The sequence below is a fragment of the Elephas maximus genome, chromosome 23 (assembly GCF_024166365.1).
Source record: "Elephas maximus indicus isolate mEleMax1 chromosome 23, mEleMax1 primary haplotype, whole genome shotgun sequence".
In the NCBI taxonomy this organism is placed as follows: Eukaryota; Metazoa; Chordata; class Mammalia; order Proboscidea; family Elephantidae; genus Elephas; species Elephas maximus.
The window spans coordinates 16,914,739-16,940,438 of record NC_064841.1 but is presented as its reverse complement, the minus strand read 5'-3'; the positions used below and the strand labels follow the sequence as shown (position 1 = coordinate 16,940,438).

General features: G+C 42.2%; 1 protein-coding gene across 2 annotated transcripts in view; it reads left to right on the top strand.

Annotated features, from left to right (window-relative positions):
- Positions 1-25,700, top strand: part of TRPC1 (transient receptor potential cation channel subfamily C member 1) — a 228,262-nt gene that overhangs the window by 169,393 nt on the left and 33,169 nt on the right. Inside the window, exons 15-16 of one of the 2 annotated variants that reach the window (XR_007515045.1) lie at positions 13,141-13,236; positions 21,508-21,648. The gene's annotated coding sequence lies outside the window, so the exon portion shown is untranslated. Of the gene's footprint in view, positions 1-13,140; positions 13,237-21,507; positions 22,009-25,700 lie in introns of those variants that run through there. The other variant, XR_007515044.1, reaches the window with a different exon arrangement.

Here is a 25,700-nt window from a genome sequence, read left to right as displayed (position 1 = left end):
AGGATTGTCAGCAAAAACCTCATTGAGTTTATTGTTTCTATCTAGATCATGTCCTCGTCCCCAAACCATTATAGTCACCAAAAGAAAAGTGATGTTCTCTCTGATTGACTAGGCCTGAGTCACATTCCCATACCTCAAGCCATGGGTAGAGTCAACCCCACCATAACTGTATGAACTGAGAGTGGAAGAATTGATGATCTCCCAGAGGGAAATTGTGCAGTGGTTACTAGTAGGAAAAACGGAAGCTGAATGACAAAACAGTGGATGTCAATAATTCATACGTAACTCTTCTTTCCTCAGGCCACACAAGCATGGCAGAGGTGACAGGAGGCAGATGGGATGAACAAAGAGGTCACAAGAGCACCACAATGTAGAATTTTTCTGGTTTTCTACCCACTTGCTATGTGTAACTCCAGCCTCTCAGCTTTCTCACAAATTATATTGGGAGACCTTAGAGACTTTATGGAGGAGTGGCTTGTGTAGTTGTGAGGCAGTTTTTTTTGACAGCTTTTAGCACCTTTAAATTCATCCTCACTTTGCTGCCATCTCCTCTGATAACATTCCTGTGGCTGCCAAGGCCAAGGTGCTCAAAGTACCAGAGCTGCTCATGTTGCTGAAGAGACCAAACCCTTCAAAAAATGGTCTCTCTTCCCACTTTTTCAACAGAAGCCCCTCACTCCCAGTAGCTTTCACTCCCACTCCTTCCACTCAGTCCCTCTTACTTGATAGATGAGGGTCAGGAGGTGTAGGTCCAGCCAACAACTAAGCCAAAGGATGGGACTAGGCCACTATTATTTGTGGTTGTAAAAGGCATGGTGCCAAGGGCAATTCCTGGGTACAATGCCCTATGCAAAACCCCAGTTCAGAGTCCAACCAAGACGAGAGATAGGTGGGGAACACCAAGGTGGAAAGATGAACTTAAACTTGAGTTTACTGCCTGGTGAGTATCCCACACCTTCCCTCCCAAAGCATCTGGCCTGAGAAGGTATGGTATTCTGAGAAGGACTATGCTTATTTGGCTACAGACATTTAGTCAAACAGCCCTGTGAGTTGTTACTTACTATAGTCTTTCTTGCAGCCCCCTCACATAATGAGTCTACAAGGGCTAGGCTCAAGGACAATGTGCCTAACAAATAAGTCAGAATCACGCCTCTCCTTGTTTTTGCTTATTATTTGCCTTTGGATCAGGCTCAGTATCCCAACTCTTTCAATTAGGATGAATATTTCCCAAGGGCTTTCTCTCATCATGCAAATAAATGCCTGGGAAGGAAGGTGGCAGTGAAATAGACTCTAGGCAGTCCTCAAACGCCGTAGAGTAAACATTATAAATAAATAACAGCAACAACTAATATTAACCGAGAACTTGCTATGTGCCAGGCAGAGCTTTAAGGGCTTTACGTATATTATCTCAATCACTCTTTACAGCAATCCTTTGAGTTAGGAACTATTATTACCCATTTTATAGATGAGGTCATTGAGGCAAAGAAGGGTTTAATAAGTGTAACTCTACCTTGAGGTCAGAGTTTGCCCTGTGTTGATCACTGAGGTACTCCCAGTGCCCAGCACAGTACCTGACTTATTGTAGTTATTCAATAAATATTTTTTTTAATTGATGGATGGTATCTTAGTTTGGATTCTCTAGAGGAGAAACATAGAGAGACAGAGAGAGAGATTTACTTCAAGGGATTGGCTCGCACAATTGGCTCACAAATTTTGGCCTGGCAAGTCCAAAATATGTAGGTCAGGTGGTGGGCCAGAGACTTCTGCAGGCTTACTTCCCAAGATTCATCGGTCAGGAAGCAGGCCAGAGAATTCTGCAAGCTTATGTCCCAAGATCCATATGTCTAGCCACAAGAAGAGTGCACGTTTAAAAGAGAGAGAGAGAGGGTGAGCTCTGCCAGAATATTCATTTATATTCTGGAAGCAGACCATACCCCCAAGAAAATTCCCCTCTCAACTGATTAGTTGATCATATCAGATCACATCATGGAGGATGATTACATTACACTACCCTGCACTATACTACACTACACTGAGTCACTGTACCAAAAAGAATTGGTTGATGTTCAGCCATTTCAGGAGGTAGCATATGATCAAGAACCAGTGGTATTGAAGGAAGAAGTCCAACTGAAGGCATTGGTGAAAAACAAAGCTCTAGGAATTGACAGAATATCAATTGAGGTGTTCCAATAAATGAATGCAATGCTGGAAGCATTCACTCTTCTATGCCAAGAAATTTGGAAGACAACTACCTGGCCAACTGACTGGAAGAGATCCAAATATGTGCCCATTCCAAATAAAAGTGATCCAGTGAAATGCAGAAATTATCGAACAGTGTCATTAATATCACACACAAGCAAAATTTTGCTGACGTTAGCTCAAAAACAGTTGCAGCACTACATCGACAGGGAACTGCCAGAAATTCAAGCCAGATTCAGAAGAGGTTATGAAACAAGGGATATCATTGCTGATGTCCGTTGAATCCTGGCTGAAAGCAGAGACTACCAGAAAGACGTTTATCTGCATTTTATTGACTGTGCAAAGGCATTTGACTGTGTGGATCATAACAAATTATGGATAACATTTCAAAGAACAGGAATTCCAGAACACTTAATTGTGCTCATGAGGAACCCGTACATAGATGAAGATGCTATCGTTTAAACAGAACGAGGGGATAATGCGTGGTTTAAAATCAGGAAAGATGTGCGTCAGGGTTGTGTCCTCTCTCCATACTTACTCAATCTATATGTTGAGCAAATAATCCGAGAAACTGGACTGTCTGGAGAAGAATATGGTAGTGGGATTAGAGGAAGACTCATTAATTACGTGCGTTATGCAGATGACACAACCTTGCTTGCTTCCGTATGGATTATATCTCAACAAAAAGAAAACAAAAATACTTATACTGGACCAATAAGCAACAGCATGATAAAATGGAGAAAATATTGAAGTTTTCAAGGATTTCATTTTACCTGGATCCACAATCAATGCCCATGGATACAGCAGTCAAGGAATCAAACGTCATATTGCATTGGGCAAATCTGCTGCAGAAGACCTCTTTAAAGTGTTTAAAGCAAAGAAATCACTTTGAGGACTAAGATGAGCCTCATCCAAGGTATGGTATTTTCAATTGCCTCATATGCATGCAAAAGCTGGACAATGAATAAGGAAGACTGAAGAAGAATTGATGTCTTTGAATTACGTTGTTAGCAAAAAATATTGGATATACCAGGGACTGCCAGAAGAACAAAAAAATCTGTCTTGGAAGAAGTACAGCCAGAATGCTCCTTAGAAGTGAGGATAGCAAGACTTCATCTCGCATATACTTTAAACATGTTATTAGGAGGGGCCAGTCCCTGGAGAAGGACATCATGCTTGGTAAAGAAGTGGGTCATTGAAAAAGAAGAAGACCTTCAATGAGATGGATTGACACAGTGGCTGCAATGATGGGCTCAAGCATAGCAACAATTGTGAGGATAATGCAAGACTGGGCAGTGTTTTGTTCTGTTGTACACAGGGTTGCTGTGAGTTGGAACTGACTTGAGGGCACCTAACAACAACAACAGCACACTACAGTATATTACACTGAGAATCATAGCCTAGCCAAGTTGACACATAACATTTACCATCACAGAAGGTGTTGTGATGTTGTAGTGGTTCCCCCAGATCTTTTGTTTAGGACCAATGCACTCATTCCCCCAGCTGCTGGAGGTGTCAGCTACTAAGGGCTCCCAGCCAGCATCTCTCAGGAATTTTCCTTGGGACATGGTTACAATCCCTCTCCAGGGATAGCCTGCATCCAATGACTGGTCTCTGTGGGAGTTAAAAGGTTGGCCCCAGTTTGGGAAAGCTCTGAAGGTCCACCCCAGTTCAGCTCAGTTGTATCTGTATTGCAGTTCAACCTCTCCCTCTGCCCAGTCTGGCTTCCCTCACTTCTTTATATGTGTATTACTGACTGCACCCCTCAATGAATCACTTGCACGCAAGTCTCGTCTCATAGTTTCCAGGAAGCTTGACCAAAGCAGATAAAATGTGCTATTCAGTAAGCCCATGGCTCCTACTCAACAGTACTCTTTATAAATTGGATCTTTCTCTGGAGCCCTTTGAGGCAACATGGTAGCTGTTTGCTCCAAAATGTGCTTTTCCCTGCCACAAAAGCCTAGGCTGTCCTCATTGACACCTGGAAGGTCCAGAAAGATGCCACTTCCCATCACAGCTGCTCTCACTGAAGCTGGAGCTCCTTGTGTTTGCTTGCTGAAATACCTTCAGCCTGGTGGCAGGGACGGGTCTCTCACTCCAGTGCCACTTGTAGATCCCTTCCCAGGCCGCAGTGATAGGTCAAGACACAAAGAAGGATGCTTCTTCCCTTTGGGATTCTCTCAGGAGCTCCACCCTAGCTTTAGAGCTCTTTCTACGTATCCTCCACCCTGGCAACCCTCTCAGGTTAAGGCAGATGCCAGGGTTTCAGCGATCAGCACCCATGTTCCTCTTCAGCACCGCAGCCATTAGGTCAGTCTTCTCCTTCCTGCTCAGTGAGTTCCTTCGCCATTTTCTTGCTATTTCTTCCCATCTCTGTTGTTAGGACCTCATGATGGATACTTCTGAGCCACAAAATGGTTCCGCTTCCTCCCCTCTGTTCCTCTGTAAAGTTTCCCAACTCTCCACTCCTCTCTCTCGTCCCCAGGAACACCAAGCCCTTCATAAATTGAATATGTTAATGGAGGGACGACATCTGCTTACGGGGACAAGATCTAGACAACCTGTTATATGTAGCATACACAGTAGAAGGTAAAGAAGTCGGATAAACATGGCTTCCTTATTTACTAGCTGTATGATCTTGAGTAAGGTGACTAATCATGGTTCCCTCATCTGTAAAATGTGAATATCAAAAAGTTAAAATTAATAAAATAATGAATGTTAAACCACTTAGCATTGTGTCTGGCATGGAATAAGTGCTCAGTAAATGGTATTTGTACCAGCTATTAGGTTTTTGTCTCTCAGTTGCAAATCCTGTCTTCTAGGCTTGGCTTTGTGGTGCTGAGGCTGAGGCTCTGTGACCTTCTTTCTGTTTTGCCAGCTGACCCCTGTTGGGTACTGCCAGTGGGGGTGCCAGAGAGCAACAGCAATGCTGGAGGAGGGAGAATTGCTTTTCCCTGTTCCTGCAAGCAACGTGGAGTGCTGGTAGCATAGTGGTTAAGAACTCAGCTGCTAACCAAAAGATCAGCAGTTCAAATCCACCAGCCGCTCCTTGGAAACTCCATGGGGCAGTTCTACTTTGCTCTATAGAGTTACTGTGAGTAGGAATCGACTTGACAGCAATGGGTTTGGGCTGGTGAGCAACACACCAGCCATGCTTCTCCTCCACGGCAGAGCTTGTTTCTTCCCGGAGCAGCGTCTGCAACCAGTTTGCAGTTTTTCTTCACTGGGAGAACCGGGCTTACACCCTTCAGAGACACCAGCACCAGCCCACCTGTGGCCCATCCTCAGAGGTTTGGGTCCTAGGTCCACAGGTCCCTTCTCCAGCCTTTTCTCCCTCTCTTTCCCCACCTCTAGGAGCGGTAGCTCTTCCTTGTAGTTGATACTGCTATGATTCCTTGGTGTTCTCTTTTTACCTTTTCGGTTTCCTAGTTAACAGCTTTGGGAGTCCCTGGATAGTGCAAATGGTTAACACACTTGGCTGGTAACTGAAAGGTTGGAGGTTCCAGTCTCCCCAGAGGTGCCTTGGAAGAAAGGCCTGGTGATCTACTTCCAAAAAATCAGCCACAGAAAACACTATGGGGCACAGTTCTGCCCTGACACACGTGGTGTCACCATGAGTTGAAGTTGTCGACTCTACAACAGCTGGCACTGAGCAGTTAACAGCTTTCTACCAAATGTCACCGCTCAGATAATTGGTGTAGTTTCTGTCTCCTGACTGAACGCTGACAGGAACAGTATGGGTTTGTCCATTTTACAAATGAGAAAAGAGACGTTCTGTTTGGTTAAGGAGTTTCCCAGTCACAGAGCTGGGAAGTGGTTCTCTGAGATTTGAATCCAGGTCTACCTAATGCCATTTATACATTATAACGCAACTGAGATAAGCCAAGTTGCGCCTCGCCAGGTCACTTTCACCTTTTTCATCCCTGCCTTGACCTCCACTACCTGCATGATGGCATGTGCACTCCATCCACTACCCAGAGGCCTGGAGCTAAGGAAAAAGTACAGTGGTTGCAAGCAAAAAATGTGGCGTTGGGCGTCTCAGAAAGCTAGGTTTCTGACTAAACGTCTCTACTCAAGAAAATGATTTTAACTAACTTCTGAATAAATGGAACCATGGTGGCGTAGACGGTTAAGAGCTACAGTTGCTAACCAAAAAGTCTGCAGTTTAAATCCACCAGCTGCTCTTTCGAAACCCTATGGGGCAGTTCTATTCTGTCCTATAGGGTTGCTATGAGTCAGAATTGACTCGGCCATGTTTTCTTTTTTCTTCTGAATAAATAGTAAATTAGTCATAAAACTTTTAGGTGCTAGTGATGCTAAAGGGTTCAGTAAAAGTTGTAAAGTTATCTTGACAGAAACTGATCACTAGGCCTGACCCAGAATTCTAGGGAGAAAAAAGAATCTCAAAACGCAGCTATTTTCATTTCACTTTGATTTTAAAAAGAGTTTTGCGGTGTACTTTTTGATGGAAGGCAGGTGGTCAGATAGAAGGAAGAGGGTTGGGCCAAAAGAGACATCTTTTACATCAAACAAGGGTAGGTGTTCATCTTTAAGAGATGCGAAACCAGCGTTTAATAGACATTTTGGGGAAAGACAGTGATGTTACTGGGAATCTGGCCAAAGTAGGCACTATTTCTGGATGTTTTCTGACTTTGTCCACAGTATTGCTGGAACTCAATGTCTTTATAATGCCACAGAGATAGAATTTTTCTCTAATATGAAGAATGCCATGGTCCATTGGCAGAAGTTGAGCTGTATTTAAATTTTATTTTAATGAAAATGTAATTAAAACTGGTATCCCAAAGAAAAACAAATGAGTTGTTCAATAGTCATGTCAAGAAATAATGAGAAATGTTATTAGGTGAATGGAAAAAGGCCCACTGCAAATCATTTGTGAAAACAGAAACCACAGTCCAACTCCCGAATCATTACCTAGGAATGAGGGAGGATTTTCATCCCCAGCAGTGATAAGTTTCTGTACTCGATGTTTCTCTGCAAGGAAAAACAGAATCATGTAAGCAAAACAGTCATTTTCACAAGTTTGAAGAACTAAGATCACCTAATCCTGTGTCACCAAGAAAGAATGTTCCTAGGAAACTCACTGACAAAATTTTTGGAAGAAATTGATTCTAAGAATTATGCCAGGGAGTTGAACATTCAGAATTTATTAAGTACTAAATGTCACCAAATAAAAGCCAAAAAAGGTGAATATTTTCACCAAATAAAAGCCAAAAAAGGTGACTATTTTCCCTGTCTAGCTGCTCCTCTTCTTTCTGAAGTGTTCTAACACCTTGATTTTTTGTTGACTGTGTTCTACCCAGCTATTTTGGGGAGGTTTCTACTGTTCCTGCTGTTTATTCATTGTTGTTGTTAGCTGCTGTCTAGTAGATTCCAACTCATGGTGACCCCATGTGTGTACAGTCGAACTGCTCCATGGGGTTTTCAAGATTGTGACCTATTGGAAGCAGAGCTTCAAGTCTGTCTTCAGAGGTGCCTTTGGGTGGGTTCAAACTGCCAACATTTCAGGTAGCAGTCAAACACTTAACTGTATGCACCTCCCAGGGACTCTGTTTACTAATTACTGAATTTTAAGGAAGGAAAAATGACAGAACCCACTGCTTTTTCTACTCCTCTGACAGGGTTTCCTAAAGTAGTACATCTGACAAGCTTTTGTATGGTTGTTATCTACAGCACCATTACAGCGTTTTCTAAAATTATTTTTCTCCATTCTTTAAGTCAGCAATAAAGCAGAGAGAAGTCCACTGTGGCAGTGTGGTGTCCTGGATAAGAGCATAGACTGAAGGCCAACAGATCTGATTTTGGAGTCTTGGCTCAGCCATTCACTAGCTGCGTGAACTTGGGCAGCTTAATTGACCTTTGTGAGCTTAATTTCCTCATCTGTAAAATAGGGCAATAATAATAGCTACTTCATAAAACCAAACAATAAATCACATTATATGCCTGACACATAGGAAGAGCCCAGGGAGTTACTACTGAATGAGAACAGGGGACCCCAGAACAGGATCAGGGTGAGGATTGCCTCTTGCCAAGGCATCATAAGGAAACATTTCAGTATTCATTGATGCTTTTATTCATTCATTCATTTACATTTATTGAACTCTTACTGTTTAAAAAGGGCTTATAAAATGTTGAGTAAGCTATGACCCATGCCCTTAAGGAATTTACAGTTAAGAAGGAGCATAAAAAAAATATCCAAACAACTTGGATACAGAAGGAAATGAGGGGCATAAGAGCATAACAAACAGTGAGCTCTGGATATTCTCAGGATGGAGAGCCATGGGGCTACCAAGAGTCAGGATAGGTAGGGTTTTACCAGGGGGTTGTGATGAGGCCATTTCAGGTGGAGGAAGGGTTCATTATCATAAAATGAACCAAGAAATGGAGGTGGTGAGCTATGCAGCATGTTTGGGGAACAGTGACTAACCTGTTGGACCAAAGCACAGAGTGGTAGTGTAGGAAATAAAGCAGGTGGTAGCCAGACTTGGGAGGGCTCTGAATAGTAGGTACATTGGGGAGTTTTTGTTTGTTTTGTATTTAAATAGGTGGTCATAGGGAGTCACTGGTAGCATTAAAACGTCCTCAAGCAACATGAGAAGGCAGAGGGGGACAGGATCTAGTTGAATGGACACAGGGAATACAGGGTGGAGAGGAGGAGTGTGCTGTCTCATTAGGGGAAGGGCAGCTAGGAGTACACAGCAAGGTGTGCATAAGGATAAATATAGGGGCCCACAAACTCTTCATTTCCTGGCTCCTACCTGCCTCTTGGGCTCATTCCTGGACTCTCACCTGTGTACCCTCTGCCCTCCAGTCATCTGGAACTGCTTCCTGCTCCCGGATGGCCCATGGTCTCCACTGTCTCCAGTTTGTTGACCTGCTGTTTCCGCTGCATGGGGCATTTGTCTTCCCTCTGTACCTGGCACATCTTGTTTATTTTTCACAATTCACCTTAGGTCTCTTCCTCCAGATAGCCTTCTCAGACTTTCAAGTCTGAAATAGGGGTCCCTACTATGTGCTCCAAGGAGCCCTGTTGGTGCAGTGGATAAGCTCTTGGCTGTTAACTCAAAAAGGTCAGCAGTTCAAACCGCTCCGAGGGAAAAAGAGGTGGCAGTCTGCTTCTGTAAAGATTACAGCCTTAGAAACCCTATGGGCAGTTCTACTCTGTCCTATAGGGTCACTATGAGTTGGAATTGACTCAACAGCAAAGAGTTTGATTTTTCTATGTGTTCCAATAGTCCCTTTTGTATCCTATAGCTTTTGTATTTCTGAGTTGTGACTGTCAATTCTCTTGTCAGACAGATTCCCTTTTAGACCTTTAGCTTGATGTAGAAAGGACTATCTGTCTTACTCATTGCTGTATTCTCAGCATCATCCACCAGTGCCTGGCACATAATAGGTTTTCAATAAATACATGTTGAATGAATGAACGATGAACAGCTTCGAAGTACAATGTAGTAAATACCTATATGCATGATGATACTTTTTGATGTATGTCTAAAATAGCAAATAAATTAGAAACAGCACCTATTAAATACTATAATTCATTCACTCAACCACTATTTGTCAAGGTCCTACCATGTACCAGGCACTAGGTTATCAAATAGATTATGAAAAATCTACAGAAATATGGCAATAAATCTATAATGCAATCAAACATAAAAACCAGTAACTAAATAAACCCCAGAATGCAAAACTGTATGTACATCACGATTAAGATGCTATACAATATGTGGGAGGCAGCCTGGTATTGTGCAGTGGTTTTTCAGGTGTTCTATTTTTAGTTAAAGGCTCTTTCTTCAAATGAAATCTTAAAAGCCCCACATATAAAACAGAACAAAGTGGAGAGATAGGAGTAGGGACAAGAGCCTGCCCACTCTTCTGTTCCCCTCTGCAGTCCCACCACCACCACCCTCAAGCTGACAGGCAGCCACTGTGGCATCTTCACAGAGGATTATTTGAACATCCCCGGAATAAAACCCTGGTTAAACATTGCAGGTCAAAAACATGCATTTTCCTTTAATGCCTTCCAAAACCTCACTCAAATGGCATCAAAGAAGCTCAAAAGGCCCAAGTCCATGATGACACAGGGGGTGGGTGAAGAGTCAATGTCAACTCATTTTTGGAACATGGACAATGGCTAATGAGTGGTGACTGACGCAACAGAGCTAAGAAAGCTGAAGCCTGAGTATCCGCAGATGGGGAACTGTTAAGAAGGCCCTGGAACTGGAGGCATCGGGGCAAAGGAGCACTGGTGGCAAAGTGGTTAGCTCTTGGCTGCTAACTGAAAGGTCAGCAGTTCAAACCCAGCAGACACTTTGAAGGAGAAGGATGTGGCGGTCTGCTTGCATAAAGATTTACAACCTTGGAAACCCTGTAGGGCAGTTCTACTCTGTCCTATAGGGTGTCTACGAGTTGGAATCAACCCAACAGCAATGGATTTGACCCTTCTGAAGGGGAGGACAAAGGGCACAGCTGAGAACAGCAGGTTTCGTGGAAAGCTTTTTGAAGAAGTTAGACCCCAAGTTCTTCCCTCATCCCTCAGCGGCCAAATCACTACCTCACTCCCACTACAGCGGAAGCCAGGCAAAGTGACAAACTCATGTTTGTAGGGACACATGTCAGCCAAGTTGACAGAGGCAGCTTACTGAAAAGACGAGAATTAACTGTTTGGCCTAAGGTTGAACATGTCACCCTAATTGGACCAATTAAGCCCATCTTCGGCATGTGTATATACTGAAGCTGGGAGAGAAAAGCAGAGTTGGGTGCCATATTCCCCTTCAAATTGAGAAAAAGGAGTAAAGTCAAGCACAGATGAGAGGCAGAGAAGAGAAAAAGAGAGACAGAGAGTCCTGGATGTGTTGAGGCCCCCTTATTCCAGTCCTTCTGGCTCTAGATGGTTCCTGAAACTCTTCCTTTAATTCTATGAACTGCTAGAATATTAATATCCTTCTAATATGGACAGCAAACAGATAACTTTTCAAAAAACTTAAGCTATTTCAAACTGAGTTTTTGACACTTGCTCCCAAAGAGCTCTGACTTGCCCATGAGACACCTACCTCTTGTGTACTGCTCATGGATAATTGTTGTTGTTGTTGTTAGCTGCCATGGAGTTAGGCCCGACCCATGAGGAATCCATGCACAAAAGAACAAAACATTGCCCGGTCCTGTGCTATCCCATAATTGGTTGTGGAGTGGTTTGTTATGATCCATAGTGTTTTCATTGACTACTTTTCAGAAATACAGTCTTCACTAATTATTATTTAAGGGGCCCTGGTGGCACAAATGGTTAGGTTCTTGGCCACTAACCAAAAGATCGGCGGTTCAAAGCCACCCAGAAGCTCTGAGGAAGAAAGGCCTGGAGATCTGCTGCCATAAAGATTACAGCCAAGAAGCCATATGGGACAGTTCTACTCTGTCACACATGGGGTCACTATGAGTCAGAATCGACTCTATGGCATCCAACAACAATTGCTTATTAAGTCTGCCTTGTCATTCACCTTTTCCTATTTTTATGCTCCTTAAGATTTTTAAGATGGGAAGTAGAGCATAGTTTTCACTGCCTATAGAGCCAGACGACCAGATTAGTAAAGTTCTGCTTACTAGTTTCATGACTTTGGTGATGTTCTGTATACCTCATGTCTTAGGTTGGGTTCTCTAGAGGATCAAAACCAGTGAAGCGTGTATATATATATATCACACATACACACATATGTTTATACATAGAAAGAGTTATCTCAAGGATGGCTCATGCAGTTGTGAAGGCTGGCAAGTCCCAAATCCATGGGTCAGGCATCAGGCTGGAGGTTTCTCCTGACTCACATAGTTGCAGCATCTGACGAACCCCAAATCGGCAGATCAGGTGGAAGGCTGCTGGCTCATGGGGTTGCAGGAGCTGGTGAATCCCAAGATCTGCAGGTCAAGTGGCAGGCTGCTGGCTCAGGTCTCGAGAACCAGAAGTCAGAGAATGATGAGTCCGATGCAGGATCCAGAGTGAGATTTACCAGAACATCCATATTTATATATTGGATCCAGGCCACATCCCCAAGGAAATCCCCTTTTCAACTGATTTGCTGCTCACATGGCATCCAATGGGGGATCACCACATCACATCACAAAATGGAGGATGATCACATCATTACATAACCACCAAACCACTGAGAGTCATGGCCCAGACAAGTTGACACACAACCTTAATTATCACACTTCAATTTCCACTTCTGTAAAATGGGGATGATGATAATAGCAGCTATTCATAGGGTCATTGTGAAGATGACATGTGCTAATGAATGTCAAGTACTTAGAACAGAGACAGGCATATGGGAAGTATGTACTATTATTCATCTTTGGAGTTGCTATAGGGAACAAGCCTGTGCCATGTACACAGCAGAAGCTTAAAAAAAAAAAAAAAAAAGATGCTTAGTACATATTCATTCTCCCCCTTAAATGTGTGTGCTGTAAGAAGTGATTCTTAAAGTTATCTTCAAATCCTCGTTAATCAGTATATTGTTGTGCTAATTTATATATGTGTATATATGTATATAAATTATATATTTTTATATGTGTGCTAATTTATAATTTTTATATATTAGAAACTTTATTAGTAACCACAGAATTTTTTTAGAACTTAGGTTTACAAAACATGTTTTTGTTTTTTTTTCTGGAGAAGAGTATTTTACATCATTTCTGACATTATGTAGAATTGACTATAATATGTGAGTATAATACCAAGCAGACCAACTTTTCTTCTGTTTTATTATTGTTTTCAAATTCTCTACAGTGTACCCCCTTACTGCCTGGCGCCGTTCCTGTCACTGCTCTTGGTATACCAGTGCCACAGGAAATGAGGAAAAATAATGCAGGAACTGTAACTTAAAGTCATATGAATTTAATTATAAGGTCTTCCCTCTCCTCTCTCCATTCCAGCCCTGGTGGAGTCAGTCCTACGTGGGAGCCTCGTGAAGCCCAGTGGACGCTCCAGGTCTGGCAGTGGGGCAAGGAGTCTGCCGGAAGTTGCTTTTCGTAAGTTCTGAAATGACAGCATAAGCTGTGTATCTGTTGGATGGGTGCAAAATAGGAGTTAGGGGGTGTGTGTGTATGTGTGTGCACGTGCGCACGCGTGCCTGTGAAGTGAGGTTAGTGAGGGTGGTGAAAAGCACTATGAACAAGCACAAAACAAATCTGTGCCCTCTCCTGGAAACACTGGGAATTTTTGGTTTCAAAATTGCCTATTTAAACAGCCTCTCTCTTTGAGAAGTCCAAAATACCTCACAGTTAACATTTCATTCACATTTTCAGTTTTCCTGTGAATTTGGCAAAAGACACTTATTACCAGTTTAATAAGAAGGAAATTGTGATAGGAATATTCAGCAATTTTTCCCCCAGGGTGAATTTATGAATCAATAGATGAGTTTTAGATTATTTACAAGAAAGGAAAAGAATCAGACCAAATCAGTAACAAGCTACTATTTAAAACCATTTCTGAGGAGTGTAATTTGGCAATATCTGGTAAGGTTGTATATTCCCAATGGCCCAGTCATTCCACTTCTAGATATACACAGAAAATCTCCATATGTGCACAAGAAGACACGTACAGGAATGTGCTGAAAGACCCAGTTTATTGGTCCTCAGCCATGGGTTTACTCAATGCTACTGAAGACCCTCTGGGAAGATCACCTTCTTTGGGGCCATGAGAAGTTTTGATCTTTGTAGGAAAGCTCCTGGAATGACCTCGCTGGGGAAGCTCAGCCAGCTGAGCCCCTTGTACAGCTGCCCTGGGTCTCCCATGTTACTCACGGAACAGCCAAGATCACCCTACCTCGTGCTTCACATTGCAGGCCTCTCCTCTCCCACCCTGCCCCCACCCCATCACCAAACCTGTTGCCTTTGAGTCGATTCCAACTTACAGGACCCTATAGGACAGAGTAGAACTGCCTCATAGGGTTTCCAAGGAGTGGCTGGTGGATCTGAACTGTAGACCTTTCAGTCAGTCGGCTTTTAACCACTGTTCCATCCACAATCACTGTGAGGTATAAGACATAATGGAGCCCCTGCATACACACCGTCTTGACAGGGCCCAGGAGGCTGCAGGTAGGAATCGGATGTCCCTGGTTTGTGCGTGCACACTTGCTCACCCAGTGTGTTGAAGCTCACATGTAGAAGCCACTGCTGTTCTCCTGTGGCTCCTGTGTTCATACCCAAGGAAGCCACCTTTGACCACTGAGGGGTGAAGGATGAGAGAGAACCAATAGATAAATTCTTCCTCTTCCTCTCCCCTGAAGACTCTTCTGAGAAGAAATGTTTCTGTGTAGCCTCTCTGGAAACTTCCCACGTGACTGAGCAAACAGTTGTGCTTTCTGGTGAGACTAAGGCCAGCCAGTAACATACCACCTTCTATTTGCTTCTCCTCCTTTCTGCCCTGTTTTCTTGCCCCCCTTTACCTTTGCTTCCCTGGGTTTACCCTTCCAGTAGAGCTCGAGAATGTAAATTTTGCCTCAGGCTATAATTTCTAGGCTCAAAGAATGTTTACTGCAGCAAAATTTTCACAGTGCTAGGACATTGTTTCATGATTAATTCAACCATTAATACAAAGAAAAAGAACAAAATTAGAGTAAAAAAGGAATTTCAAAGCTGGAAAGCAGAATTTAAGCAAACATGGCCTCACAGGACAAGGAATAGCCTACGGCTTAGATTTCAATTCTATTCTTTCTCTGCTTGCTCACTTCCAAATTGCCCTGCAAACTTTATATTTTAAATGATACCAATTATTAGTGGAGAAGAGAAAACAAAACAAAAAGGCAATATTCAGAAAAGTAGTAGTTGTTTCAGGGACAAACTGGGTTGCAGCAGAAACAGTGTTGTGTCAGAATCTTTTCAGAACCAGAGTCCTCATACTGACCGTCCACCCTTCAAGGAAGGAACTTAGCATCACAGAGTCCATACTGTGCATCAGCTAAAATTTCTGCCTTCCCAGGGGTGGGAATTGGCTCCTTCTACAGCTGTGGGAGTGAAGTTTGATTTTCCCATGGTCTGGTCACCTGGTGCCCATACCTTACCTCCTTGCTATAAGCCAGGTCATCGTAAACTCAGAATATGTCCCTTCTCCTTGAGAATTACTAATTCTGTGAAACTAATTATCCTGAACTGTATTATAGATTTAGTGTGACCACCTTTAAAAATTTAACTCACCACCTAAATTAATGGGAAACCCTGGTGGCATAGGGGTTAAGAGCTACGGCTGCTAACCAAAGGTCGGCAGTTCGAATCTACCAGGCACTCCTTGGAAACTCTATGGGGCAGTTCTACTCTGTCCTATATGGTTGCTATGAGTTGAAATTGACTTGACGGCAATGGGTTTGGTTGGGTCTAAATTAAAAAGGGTGAAACAACTAGAGCAGAAATAATGAGAATATTGACATAATGTGAAGAATGTGACAGACATCACTGAACAATATGTACAGAAATTGTTAAATGGTAGCACATTTTGATGTGTATATTTTCACCAAAAATAAAATTAAATTAAATTGAAAAAAAAATTGGACTTGTCTCTCATATGCTCACTAGGCTCCAACCACACTTGTCTTTTATTCTGGTTTGTCAAATATTTCATGTTTCTTTTTCAGAGTGTCTTAGTTTCTTGGTGCTGCTGTAACAGAAATACCACAAGTGGGTGGTTTTAACAAACAGAAATTTATTTTCTCACAGTTCAGGAGACAAGAAGTCTGAATTCAGGGTGCTGACTCTAGGGGAAGGTTCTCTCTCTGCAGGCACTGGGGGAAGGTCTTTGTCTCTTTCAGCTTCTGTTCCTTGGTTTCTTGGTGATCTTCATGTGGCGTGTATCCTGCCCTCTGTGCTTGTTTCTCTGTGCCTAATCTCTTTTTATGTCTCAGATAAGATTGGCTTAAGCATACCCTACACTGTTATATCCCCATTAACATAACAAAGAAAACTCTGTTCCTGAATGGGACTACATCCACATGCATAAAACCAAACCAAACCCACTGCTATCTAGTTGATTCTGACTCATAAGGGTTAGGATTTACAACACATATTTTGGGGGGATGCATTTCAATCCATAACACGTGTTTTTTTGTTTTTAAAAACTAATATTGTATTTTCGGTGAAAGTTTACACAACAGATTAGGTTCCCATTCAACAATTTCTATTAAAATTGTTCAGTGACACTGGTTACATTCTTCACAGTGCATGAACATTCTCAGTTTTTCCATTCTGGTTGTTCCGTTTCCAGCAATCTGATTTCCCTGCCCCCTTACTTTCTCATTATTGTTTTAAAATAATTGTTGACCATTTGGTCTCATATAGATGACTTTTCCAAGGAGTGCAGTACTCACAGAGGATATTCTTTTATTTTGTGAGCCAATCTGTTATTTAGCTAAAAGGTGGCCTCAGGGGATAGTTTCAGTTCCAGTGTTAAAAAGTACCTCTGGGCAATACTCTTGAAGTTCTCTAGTCTTAACCAGTCCAGGAAGTCTGTTTTTTGTCTTTTTAAGGAATTCGAAGTTCTGTTTCACATTTTCTCTTATTCTATCGGGTCCATCTGTTGTCACCCTGATCAGAATGGTTGGTAGTGGTAGCCGGGCACCATCTAGTTCTACTGGTCTCAGGGTAGATGAGGTTATGGTTTATATAGACTATTAGTCCTATAGACTAGTTTCTTCTCTGAGTCTTTGGTTTCCTCCTTTCTCTTTTGTTCCAGATGAGTAGAGACCAATAGTTGTATCTTAGCTGTAACAGAGTCTTAATGCACGCTGTTTCCTCTTCTTAGAATATTCAATTCCAGATTGCCACATGGCTGGCTTCACACTGTTCAGGCTTCAGTATAAATGTCACCTCTTCAGAGAGGCCATCCCTGACCACCCTATTTAATATCCATCACCCCCACGCACAACCCAGACACTAACAAATTACCTGGTTCCTTCCCTCCCTTTTTCTGTTTCTTCTATCCTTCCTCTCTTTACTTTTTTATTCCTCCTGTGAAAAGGATTGAGTCAATCATATGCCTCGGCTCATGGCATACTATTACTACCTTTCTTTCTTGAAGATTTTCCTCATTCATCATTTCCATTTCCATTTCTTTCCTCTCCACATATGCATCCACTATAAGGTATTAGATACATGTCCTTGAATATAAATGTAGTATTATAAAATATAAAGTGTTGTTTGGTATGGTATATGTTTTAGATTTTTGTAAGTAGTATTATGCAATAGACCTTGTTCTATTTCTTATCTTTTGCACTTAACAGTGGGTTTTAAACCCCTGTCTGCATTTGGCAGTGTGTAATCTGATTCATTACTTCTAATGATAACTCGTTTTCCATCATATGTATCCATCCACCTCAGGGTGCATCTACTCCCGGATGCCATATACAGCTCTGCAGTGAATAGCCAGCCTTGTATATGTCTCTTTATGGACATGCCTGAGAATCGATCTGGATGTATTTCCAGGGGAGCGGTTGCTGGGCACATGCATATACACACTGGTATACATGTGTATCCTAAGTGCTTTTCATGTATTAGCTCGCTCACTCTTCACAATAATCCTATGAAGTAGGTACTATTATTTTCCTATAAGGTCACTATGAGTTGGAATTGACTTGAAAGCAATGGGTATTATTATCCCCAGGAGCCCTGGTGGTGCAATGGTTAAGTGCTAGGCTGTCAACTGAGAGGTCAGTAGTTATAACCCACCAGCTGCTCCGCAGGAGGAAAATGTAGCAGCCTGATTCCATAAAGATTACAGCCTTGGAAACCCTGTGGGGCATTCTACTCTGTCCTATAGGGCCATTATGAATTGGAATCGACTCAGTGGCAATGAGTTTAGATTAACAGAGTTAATATTATCCCCATTTTGTAAGTGAAGAAACTGAGGCACAGAGCGGTTAAGGACTTGTCCAAGGCCCTTTGTAAATGGCAGAGCTGGGCTTTAAGTTTGCAGGTGAGTTTTTCCAGGTGAGTCTAAGAAAAGCCCGCAGTACCTCAGCCTGAACTTCAGCCTAAATGTCACCTCCCCTCCTCCTACGTCCCTTTATGCTATATACAAATGTCCCTCAGGAAGCCACTACAAAGTCCTGCCCTTTACCTAGATTATTTCTCCCTGGCTAGTAATCCCCTAGCCCTCAGACTGTGGAGGGACCAAGGTAGAGTTGCTCAGGAACCAGATGGCCCTATTGTTATCTGTTCCTCACAGGCTAGGCTCTGGCAGTACCCTGATGCTTTCCCTCCCACCCCTGCCTAACCAATACTTTGCCTCAACGAAGCACCAGGCCAGGCAACGATTTGCCAAAGATAGCTGTGAGGGGCAGAAAACAGCTTACAACTCTGCCCGGACCCATGCCCCAACAGTGACTTCCTCTGCTTTGCCCCCTAGCAGGTTACCATCACCTTCTCTCTGCCCATGCTTCCTCAAGGTTTTTATATTACATTTTCAGATTCATGTGCTTGCCTCTTGCTTGTGAGGCAACGTCCAGGTTGGATTTTACGGTGGGAGCCAGCAGGGTTTGCTAGCTCAGCATCTAGTCTGAAGTGAATATCCCTGTCTTAAAGTCTTCAGAACGCTTATCACTATCTGCAATGATTACTGTTGTTTGTTTGCTTACTTGTTATCCTCTGACTCCCTCACTGTAAGACGGTAAATACCATGTATCAAGGACCTTGTCTGTCTTGTTATTGCCTATGTCTCCAGCCCTAGTTCAGGGCCTAGAGTGATATAACGAATAAATATAAGAAATAGCTTTGGTTTCTACAGAAACACAGTTCATTGTGTTCTTTAGTTTCCTTTATATAAGGATCAAAGATTAAAAAAAAAAAAAAAAGGACCAGCTTTTGTTACTGTCCTAACTGATTTTGTTACTGTCCTTATCTGTCTCACGGGAAGAAGCATGTGTGCAAAAGGGATGGCTGCTTGAGGAAGCGGAATGTAGACATCACTTATTTGACCCTTTATACCAGTGGTATTGATTTTTAAGAGCAATTTAAATTTTTCTTAAATCAAATTCACTTCCAACGAAGAATTAATAAAAATTATTTAAAAATGAGCTAATTGTACTGATTAGCTATTGCCATGAAACATTCATAAAATCTCAGAGACATATGACAATAAAATATTTATGTAGCTCAAGGATCTGGGGATCCAGCATCCAGCCTTCTTAAGGCCTGAGCTTGGAACTGGCGCACTTAGACTTCTATCTCATTCTGTTGGTCAAAGCAAGTCATATGGCCAAACCCAAAGTCAAAAGATTCACCGTTAGGGGAAAGAATGGCAAAGCCACAGTGGATACAAGAAGTGAAGGATTTTAGCCATGGATGCACTCTACCACACCAATAGTGTAAAATTAAAATGGCGGGACCTACTTTCTACTTACTGTTGTTTAACACTGGAGGCACCTTTAGGGGAAGGAGCTTTCCTTATTTATATCCCTGGAAGGTCAGCAAGAAGTCTTTCAAACACTCTTTTCCTAATTGACCATAAATTGCTTATGATATAAATGGACACTCAGTCTATGAAACCTTGCTTTTTCCAAATTTCCAAGTTATGTAAGCCATTTACTTATTTACTCCCAATGGATGTTTAACAAACTACAGTAAAAAATTTTTTATAAAGTTTATCTGCAAACGTTGAGGGAGCTAGGCAATGTTGGTCTCTAAAGTACTTTCTGGCTATTAGATTTTTTTGAATAGTTAATAGAGTAAGAATGGTAATTATAAAGTATGTTATTACATCAGTTATCCCAAAGAGAGAAAGTACAAGGCAAGACATACTTCTGAAGAAATGTGTGTATATTCTAAAATACAATGGTATTAAATGTGCTGTAGAGCCTCCACCAGACAGAGTCCAGCACAACTAAATGGTGCCTGGCTACCACCACTGACTGCTCTGATAGGGATCACGATACAGGGTCCCGGACAGAGCTGAACAAAAATGTAGAACAAAATTCTAACTCACACATGCACACACACAAAAAAGCCCAGACTTACAGGTCTGACAGAGACTGAAGAAACCCCAAGGGTATGGCCCCCGGACACGCTTTTAACTCAATAATGAACTCATTCCTGAGGTTCACCCTTCAGCCAAAGATTAGACAGACCCATAAAACAAAACGAGACTAAAGAGGCATGCCAGCCCAGGGGCAAGGGCTAGAAGGCAGGTGGGGACAGGAAACAGGGAACCCAGGGTCAAGAAGGGGACAGTGATGACATGTCGTAGGGTTGGCAACCAATGTCGCAAAACAATGTGTGTACTAATTGTTTAATGAGAAGCTAGTTTTTTTAGTTTGTTCTGTAAACCTTCATCTGAAGTTGTGGTTGAATCGACTCCAACTCCTGGCAACCCCATATGTGTCAGAGTAGAACTGTGGACCATGGGGTTTTCAATGGCTGGTTTTTCAGAAATAGATCACCAGGCTTTTCTTCTGAGGTGCCTCTGGATGGACTCGGTGGTGCATTAACTGTTTGTACCACCCAGGGACTCCTCATACTGGAGTAAAGAGAATTGTAATCTGATCTGAATGGTGTCCTATAAAAGAGAAGAGACAGAGAGACAGATGGAGGGAAACCTATCACGTGATGACACAATTATGCAGTAGCTGCGAGCGAAGGAATGCCCGGGGCTACCAGAAGCCAGAAAGGACAAGAAGGACCTGCCCCTAGAGCCTTGAGAGAGGGCTTGGCCCTGCCAACACCCTAAATTCAGACTTCTAGCATCCAGAGCTGTGACACAATAAATTTCTGTTCTGATGTGCCACTCAATTGCAGTACTTTGTTATTGCAGCCCTGGGAAATTAACGCAATAAAAAATACTCTCCTCACAAACAAGACCCTTCTTGAAAATTTAAGGACTCTAAGAGAAATAAGGAAACCCTGGTGGCGTAGTGATTAAGTGCTATAGCTGCTAACCAAGAGGTCGACAGTTCAAATCCCCCAGGTGCTCCTTGGAATCTCTATTGGGCAGTTCTACTCTGTCCTATAGGGTCACTATGAGTCGAGATCGGCTTGATGGCAGTGGGTGGTAGTTGGTAAGCCCTGAGAGAATTCAAAGAGTTATAAACCTAGTCCTTGTTCTCACGGCATTTATAGCCTATGAGAAGATAGTAAGTGTATAAAAACCACTGCTGTATATATTTTTTAAAAAACTAATAAGAGAAGGCATTAAAATATAAGATCTAAAAGATCAGTGAGGGTAGTGAGGGAGGGGGCAGTGTTTTCTCCCCAATGTCCATTAACCCTGAACTCATTTTGCAAAAGCACGTTATTGATGTGGATTGTCCCCATCCTCAGCTCCAGGGATGATCCTGAATTGGTCTCAGTCAACGTAATCCCAACCTCTGTGCAGAAACGATGGATTCAGGCAATTCCCCTGGCCACAGAGACCCCAGTCAGCAGGAAGCTCAGGACTTTCATGGGATTTCTGGCACACAGGTACTCTCTCTCCTTCTGAATGAATGTGGTATGTGGATGTGAGCTCTGGAACTACTTCTGAACACAGCGACAAGTTTGGGGGTGTCCCTACCATATGCATATTAGTAGGGGCACAGATGTCTCCCAATGGAGAAACTCCCAGGGCCAGAAAGTTACAGTCCTAGGCTGCTTCACAGCTAATGCACAGGCATCTCCTAGACTAGGCCATCAGGCTGACCCCAGTGGGACAGTGAATACCAAGGCAGCGAAGTGAAGCAGCGGGGGCAGTGGAGAGCTCATTGTGTTAGGAGCAGCTGTGTGGGCCAGCAGTGTCTGGAGTGGCCACGTGGTATCCTGCATCCATGGCCTATTACCTAGCCCTTGAGCTACCTAATATCCTTTCTACAAATTTGTCATTTCCTCAATCAGCTAGAATGAATTTTTAATAGTTAAAACAGAGAACTCTTGCTAGAACTATTAGCCAAAACATCCCGTCTTATTGTCTAAGCGCATGTGAGCGGGACTTTTTATTACCCAAAGGCAGAAGCACCCTGAGAGACACAGAAGTACCAGCAATAAGCGTTATCAGTGCTCTGAGCAATAACAGATTGTTAGAGCAAGGCGTGGGCGTAATTAACTTTAGCCCAATGTGTCTATTGCTGGCAAAGAGGTTGTGGTAGAGAATAGTCACATGGTCACCACAACAGATCGAGGACTGCAGGCCTGAACTTAGCTCTGAGGCTCCCTGGCTCCTCCTGAAACCTAGGGTGAGAATCATGCCCTCTCCACGCCCTCATTGTTGTGGGTACAGCAGGTGGAAGGAATGACAGGCTAGCTTACCCTTCCCAATTGTTGTTTGCTCTTCTCACCCCAACTTGATCCTACTTTGATATTGTCAGCTAAGGGTTCACAAGCCCATCATCATGCTGGTCTAGCAGGGTCAGCTGTCTGTGGTCTAGACTCTCAAGGAACAGATCTAATTCTGAGATATTTAGGAAGGTGCCGTCCCATTTAGCACCTGTTCAGGCTAGCTTACTTGTGGAATATTCTCAGGGCATAGGGGACAACCATTCAGTGCCGAGACCTTGCTCATAGGGTCATCAAGGCATGAGGTATGAGGTAATGCCCCCACACAAGGAAAGAATACACGCAGAATTATGTATCTTGAATTTTTCAGCTTCAACCCATAAGACATGGTTCCTTTAGAGATGAAATATTATTTCCTAAAAATCTATATTAGAACTAGTAGAGCTCAGCAAAAAAGAAGAAGACCCTCAACAAGATGAACTGACACAGTGGCTGCAACAATGGGCTCAAGCGTAATGACGACCAGGTAGTGTTTCATTCTGTCGTACATAGTCGCTATGGGTTGGAACCAACTCAGTGACACCTAACAACAACATATTAGCACTAGCCACATATTTAAGAAGTCAGAAGTTTTTAGCACAGAACTAAGAATCAAAACTCACCTAGATAAACAAATAAGTTATAGAAAATGATATTTTAATGACAAAGAAAATTTAAATAACGGATTTAGTTTTAGGTGGTAAGGAATAACGATTAAGAAATCGTTATTAATTTTCTTAAGTGTGGTAATGATATTGTGGTTGTGGAAGCAAATATCCTTATTTTTTAGAAATGTGTACAGAAATATTTTGGATGAAATGACTTTATATGAGAAATTTTTAACAAATACTTTGGCAGAAAGAAATGAAGGAAAGAAGTGAAAAAAGGAAGGAAGGCGATAGAAGAAGGAAGGAAAGAGGGAAGAAGGGAAGAAAAAGAACAGAAGAAAGAAAAAGTGTATAGATTAGATGAAGCAAATGTGGTGTAATGTTGACCACATTTCAGTCTGTATAATGAAGACATGGAGGTTCATTATACTATTCTTTCTACTGAATATGTTTAAAAACTTTCATAATTAAAAAAATTCTCTGGAAATTTTCAAAAGGTCTGTTTTTCTGTGGGACAGTTAGTCTTTCTTAAATTAAAATGAATGAGTGAGTGAATAGATAGCCTTCTTCTAGCTAACCTAATGTCGATATGACATTAATCCAATATACATAAGGATAGGAAACAGGATTTCTCCCTAATGATTAAAATATACCCACTCCAATGTTAATAGAACAAAGTACAAAGCTAATCCATTACAGACCTGCAAAGTTGCCTGCCTGAAATTCCGAGTTAATAAACTAATGATAAATTCTTATCATCATTTTATTTTGAAAATGGGTTTAGATTATTACTAGTCACAATGTTTGCGATTTTTTTTTTCTCCCCACACTGGCATCTTTCATTTGTTGATTGTAAATGTAACCAAGTGTCTGAACAGCCTAATGACAATTATCTGGATCTCATAATTCTATGAAAACACAATTCAGAGACTTCCACGAACAGTATTTACATTTGCATTATTTAGTAAGATGGCTTCTTTCCCTCCTGGGGGGTTGGAGAATGAGGGGATTAGTGGGAATGTTAATGACATAGAGCAGGAGAAAAACAAACACAGCCAACTCTTGCCTTTGAGATGGTATTTTACAAGTCTTAATCCCACAGCCCATTTTAAACACATAAAAGGTCATTTACCTTGTCTCTCAAGCCTTTAACTCAGTTGAAGTCAGAGTTTAGCCACAGATAAATTTCCTGCGAATTGGTGACCTGACTTTGAGAAAAGATTTTACACAGTAAGTAAGGCGTTAGATGAACTGACGCCACTTATTTACGGAGAGGCCTCGCAGCTATGATTATTATGTTGATTGTTTCCTGGTAGCACATTACAGCTGCCTTGACGCTCCTCTTTCCAAGAAGAGGGTCAGCTTCAACATAATTCAAAGTTGGGAATTGTTTCCTTGAATTTGGGTATCTCAGACTATTAGATTGTTTTGTTTCTGAAAATCCAGTATGACATGTTTATAGATAGAAATGATCAGGTCTACCAGCAATTTAAAGAAAAAAGGATTTCTAATTTAGTATATATCAAATATTATCCATTATCCCTTCAAAAGGAAAATATGGACAAATGACAGCAAGTGAAATAAGTAAATAATGCCCTATGAGAAAGCACGATAATAGGCAAATAATTTTTATCTTATAAAATTCATCCCATAAGACAACATAATTGGTTTTATTGATTTACAGTAGACTCAACATTCTTGTAATGTAAAATTTAGTAGCTAGCCTGGACATTAAATTTTCAATTCAGAATCAGCATCAATCTTTTATTTAGATCTGATAATCTTCTGTGGTTGCTCCAACAGTAGGCTCCTGATAGGTTCTTGCACATGCAGCAATTCACCTTCAAAATATTACGTCCTGTTTTACAGTTTACAAACAAAGGTGTTGCCTATTATAATGGAAATAATGTACAACTAACTTTTTTTTCACTTTGCCTCGAAGTCAGGATTATGTGGCTCTAACAGTTTGTATAGAGTCACGCAAAGCCCCTGAGATCGGAGGGTTCCTGTTTGAGAAATTGCAAAGAGACTGGTGTGGTTAGAGGAGAAGCAAGTAAAATAGACTGTACTATTTATCGGGGAGGTGATAGGGGGTTGAGTGTGGAGCCTAGGGACTTATTAAGACAAGGAACAGAGGGGCCCCCAAATCTGCAAACAAAGTAACAAGAAATGGGCCAGGGTGCAGAAACAAAGCCATTCCCCAGAACAATGGGGCAGGGTATCTAAAAATAGTCCACAAACTTCTTTGAAGTTGCCTTTCAGCAGCAGTGGTCAAGTGCTACAGCTGCGGACCAAGGGGTTGGCAGTTCGAATCTGCCAGGGGCTCCTTGGAAACTCTATGAGGCAGTTCTACTCTGTCCTATAGGGTCACTATGAGTCAGAATCGACTCGGCAGCACTGGGTTTGGTTTGGTTTGGTTCAGAAGCAGCTGGAGAAAACCAGGCCCAGGGACATGAGCAGAACATCCACCTGTGACCCCTGTGTGACCTTCCACCAGGGGCAGTGAGGGGCTACAGCCCCAGCCGGGGAATCAAATCCCTGAAGCGAGAGACTGCGCAGGTGCAACACTGCGTAATAAGTCCTGCTAGGAATCCCAGAGGCCTCTGGGACAGGAGCCAT